The sequence below is a fragment of the Myotis myotis genome, unplaced genomic scaffold (assembly GCF_014108235.1).
Source record: "Myotis myotis isolate mMyoMyo1 unplaced genomic scaffold, mMyoMyo1.p scaffold_m19_p_6, whole genome shotgun sequence".
NCBI classification, from domain to species: Eukaryota; Metazoa; Chordata; class Mammalia; order Chiroptera; family Vespertilionidae; genus Myotis; species Myotis myotis.
The window spans coordinates 84,594,578-84,600,108 of record NW_023416368.1 but is presented as its reverse complement, the minus strand read 5'-3'; positions in this window follow the sequence as shown (position 1 = coordinate 84,600,108).

Sequence of the window (5,531 nt, the reverse complement as noted above, 5' to 3'; positions counted from 1 at the left end):
GATCTGGAGATTTACACATAATGCAATTGCTAGAAGCCACAGCACCTACCCCAGAGTTGAGTTTCCTTTCAGAGAGGTTAGATCCCGGGTCTTGAGGTCCGGTTTAGCTGACTTAGTAAAGCAGTTTAGGTATCAGCAGTCAGGTGAAGTTTCTTATCTGCAAAAATGGTACTTTGACACCTACTGTGTACTTACCTATGAGAGCAACTGGACCAGCAAAGGTATTTACATTCACTTCCCAAATCCACAAAACAACTTTAAAATAAAAATCCTGACTCTCCTAGACAGTGACCAAGCCCCAAATGACCCCTGCCCTCATGGTAATAACAGCTTAGCAGGGGAGTAGGGTAACCAGTTCATCTCAGCTTGCTTGGATTTTCCCAGTTTGGACACTGAAAGTCTGGCATCCTAGAAATCTCTCTCAGGTAAACGGGGACCATTGGGCACTCTCAAGGAAAGCCAGATGCTGAAGCAATGTTACAAACATGCTGAATGGCAAATAGATGTGGGTCACAGTTACATTCACATCTTTTAAAAATATATTTTATTGATTTTTTTACTGAGAGGAAGGGAGAAGAAGAGGGATAGAGAGTTAGAAACATCGATGAGAGAGAAACATCGATTCAGCTGCTTCCTGCACACTCCCTACTGGGGATGTGCCCGCAAGCAAGGTACATGCCCTTGACCGGAATCGAACCTGGGACCCTTCAGTCCGCAGGCCGACGCTCTATCCACTGAGCCAGGGCATTACATTCAGATTTTAAAAGTTGTTGGCTCTGGGAGCTAGGTGGAAAGGTTTGGCTGGATGAGAGTGGATGGGGAACATTCGGCAAATGGCTATGGGAGTGGAGAGAAGAAGAATCTACAGGTGAAGAGACTGGCTCTGAAAAGTGAAGAATCAGGAATCATCCTAGATGGTTTCAAGCTTAAACAGCTAGGAGTAGGGAACCTTGTGGGAGGCTAGTTATGGAAGGGGAGTGACAATGGCTTGGGGTGTGTAAAGTTTGAGGTCTCACGATACCATTGTTTTAGGAAAGCGCACAGATTTCTCTAGCCCCCAGTCTTTGATGCTCCCAACAAAAAGTTCTTGAATGGCTGTTCTGTGCCAGACATGAAGTGGGGTGTTCGGACACAGTGAGGAGCAAGCAGGACACTTTCTCATAGAGCTGGAGTTAGTAGCATAAAGTTTACATAATCATGTTCGAAGGTAGCTCTCCAAAGGACAAAAGCATGACCCCTAGGTCAGAGGTCCCAAGAAAACATTCTTTAAAAAAAAATACTTTATTGATTTTTTACAGAGTGGAAGGGAGAGGGATAGAGAGTTAGAAACATCGATGAGAGAAAAACATCGATCAGCTGCCTCCTGCACACCCCTAGTGGGGATGTGACCGCAACCAAGGTACATGCCCTTGACTGGAACCAAACCTGGGACCCTTCAGTCCTCAGGCCGACGCTCTATCCACTGAGCCAAACCAGTTAGGGCCCAAGAAAACATTCTTTTTAAAAAATAAAATTTTACTGATTTTTAGATAGAGTTGATGGGCGGGGAAGAGAAACATCCATCAGATGCCTCCTGCATGCCCCCTACTGGGGCTGTACCCTGACCAGGAATCGAACTGGCAACCTTTTGGTACCCAGGACGATGCCCAACCAATTGAACCACACCAACAGGGTCCAAGGAAACATTCTTGAGGAAGTGTTTTTCTCACTGAAATCCAAAGGATTGATGAGTGTAAGCTAGATGAAAGGGGCAAAATTCTGGACAGAGAAAGCATCAAGTGCAATGGTCTTATAGCATTGAGAATCAAATCTAGATAAAACTCCGAGAAGAGGAACATGGTGCCAGAAGAGGCTAAACAAAGGTTGGCAGGGGGCCAGACCATACAAGACCTGTGTCCACTCTCATTTCTCTTTAATTGTTAAATACCTAATCTTTTTTTAAAGAACATTACAGACATAGCTGAAATCTTACTATTTATCCATTTCAGTCTCCTCTACATCTTAAAAAAAAAATTGCTGTAACGTTCTGTTTACTTCCATAAATAGCATAATGCTGCTTGTATTATTCTGCATCTTGCTTTCCCCCGCTCAGTAGGACTTCTCAGTCTATCTGTAATGTCATATTCCATTTATCAGCTCCCTGATATTTTGTTTTTATCTCTTCCATGATTGACAGACTTTTAGGTTGTTCCAGTTTCTCAGAATTACAGAAAAGGCTGCAGTGCCCACTCTTAATCATGTCTCCTTGGGCACAAGTGTGTGTATTTCTCCAAGTGGATACTAAGAGGTGGAACTTACTAGATCATAGGGTAGGCACAGCTTTACTAGATGCTGCTAGATTGCCCTCCAAAGTGGCTGTAACAAATCATAGTCCCGATGCATTCTAGAAGTTTCTTACACATGTATACACACATTTATGACTTTTCTTTGATAGGTTTTCCATTTTAAGAACGACTTGTGGTTCCTGAGATTTCCATTTGTTAAGTTACTGTCTCGTGCCCATAAATTAATTATTCTGCCTAAATTAATCAGGATTGGTTTTTTATTAGTTCTGTTAGAACCAAGAATCCTGACTAATAGAGACATCAGGAAGTTTTTTAAAATATATTTTTTCTTCAAATATGTTTGCTTTGTTTTTGCATTATTTTAAAATCCATCTGGAATTTATTGATATGTATGATAAGAAGTGGGAAGATAGCCCGGGCCGGTGTGGCTCAGTGGTTGAGTGGCGACCTATGAATCAGGAGATCACTATTTGATTCCTGGTCAAGGCACATGCCCGGGTGTGGGCTCCATTCCCAGTGTGGGGCGTGCAGGAGGCAGCCAATCAATGATTCTTTCTCATCATTGATGTTTCTATCTCTCTATCCCTCTCCCTTCTTCTCTGAAATCAATAAAATATATTTTAAAAAAAGAAGTAGGAGCCCTAACCGGTTTGGCTCAGTGGATAGAGCGTCGGCCTGTGGACTGAAGAGTCCCAGGTTCGATTCCGGTCAAGGGCATGTACCTTGGTTGCGGGCATATCCCCAGTAGGGGGTGTGCAGAAGGCAGCTGATTGATGTTTCTCTCTCATCGATGTTTCTAACTCTCTATCCTTCTCCCTTCCTCTCTGTAAAAAATCAATAAAATATATATATTTTTAAAAAGTAGGAATTTTATAAGGATAGCTGATTGCTGCCAAATCATGTATTTTTCAAACCATTTTTTGACTAATTCATTTTCTACCTATAGTTTTCAGATGCTATTCCTTTTTTATACTAAATTCCCGTATATGCACGGGACTCTTTATTTTTTTTTTAATTTTTATTCTGTTTTGTTGACATACTCATTTTTTACACCAATTTGTTTGTTATTAGTTTTATAACCTGTCTTAATATCAGATAGAACAAGTACCCCCCTCCCTCTTCCATTTTTCTTTCTTAAAAAAAATAACAGTGTGGGCTATTATTGCATATTTATTCCTCTCTATGAAGTTCCATGGAAAATCAAATTTTGTATTGGATTGCATTAAAGTGATTGAGTTGGGGAGAGAGAATATTTTTAGAATATTAGATCTCTCCATTCATGAACTTAGTATACTTGTCTGTTTAGTGAAGTCTTTTTTGCTCTTCTCAGGAAACTTTTATAAGATCTCCACAAAGAGCTTGCAATGTGTTTGCTAATGGAAATTTTATAAATTTTTGCTGCTATTATCAATGGGATCTTTATTCCTGGATCCTTTTAAATTGATATTTCTCATATATATGAAAGTTGTTGATATAGATATGTTGCTCTCCTACTGACCTCTTTGCTGAATTCCCTTATTCTACTAGTCTGTATTATTTTCAGTAGATAATAAAATCACAAGCAAATAATGATAGTATAATGTCATTTTCCAATTGTAACCCACTTATTGTTTTTTCTTGTCTTACTATTAGCTAAGACCCACTGTAATGTTGATTAATGGTGGAAATAGTGGGTATAGCTGTCTTATTCCTTTTAAAAAATATTCTTATTGATTTTAGAGAGGAAAGGAGAGGGAGAGATGGATAGAAACATCAATGATGAGAGAGAATCATTGATCGGCTGCCTCCTGCATGCACCCTACTGGGGATCGAGCTGGCAACACTGACCAGAAATTGAACCGTGACCTCCTGGTTCATAGGTCAATGCTCAGCCACTGAGCCACACCAGCCAGGCTATAGTTGTTTTATTCCTAACTATAAGGCAACTGATTCTAATGTCCCAACATTAAATCTGATATTTGCCAAAAGACTTTCTGTAATCTATGCCTTAAGTTTTGCTGAAAACTTTATCAAGTTCAAGAAGCTCCCTTCTATACCTAATTTTTTAAAATCATAAATGGGTGTTGAATTTTTCAGAGGTCTATTATTTCAGAGGTCTTTTAGGTGAGTGCCAAAGAACTGAATTTCTAACAAGTTCTCAGTTGATGCTGATGCCACCTGTTCAGGGAACACACTTCGAGACATAGGAGTGTAGAACAAGAACAATGAGTTAAAGGCACATTCTGAGAAACATTTAAGGAGTAGATGGGAGTAAGAAAAACTCCAATAGAAACATAACAGCAGCAGAACATTACGAGGAGAACTAAAGGAAAGTAGTGTCACAGAAGCCAAGTAGAGAAAACGTTGAGCACAAAATGTTTTAAGGAACAAGATTATTAAGTGCAAAGAGGTTCAGAAAAATAGACAGCTTCAAATGCCCAGTGGATTTGGTGACTGGGAAGTCACCTTACTGAGCATTGTTTTGGAAAAATAGTGAAGGTAAAGCAATAGATTCCTTTGATGAATATTTATTGAGTGCCTCCTTAAAAAAGGCAGTGTTGCCAAGGAGACAACACTGAGTCAGTGAAAGAAGCTGAGGAAGGGAACATGTCATTGGAGACATTTGTGTGAGGCAGAGAAAGATCAGATGATAGCTGGAGAGGAACAAAGGGTTCATGGGGGGTTTGGAGTTCTGCTGTTAAGATTCAGAAGACACCATATTTATAAGCTGAGGGGAAGTTCCAGTACACAAAGAGATAAAGGTGAAGAGGAAAGACAGGATGGACTCATGGTGACGGTGATCAAGTAACGCCCCACACTCAATTAACTGGATGTTGTCTAAGGTAACTTTCAACTCTGTGAAAGGCACTGTACTTCTGGATGTACAGAGTCCCTTGCTTATACGATACATTGTACCTTTGCATCAATGAATATCTTCTTCTTTGAGTGTATTCTGGTTTTAAATTATAAATGTTAGTGCACATATATATTACAGAAGATAGAATTTAAGAAAATAAAATAAATAATACACTAGAGTCAACAGACTAGGGTTGAGATCCATCTCTAGCACTTAGTGCAAATCTCTGTGCCTCACTTTCCTCACCTGTAAATGGTGATAACAGTACCTAGTACCTGGCAAACACAGTAAAAATACAATAAATGTAGTGTTATTGACTAGGAATGCGGTACGTAGTGAGAACATGAGATTAATCTGATTTATCAAGGTTGGTAAAGTTAGAATGATAAATGGTAACATTTAATGTCCTC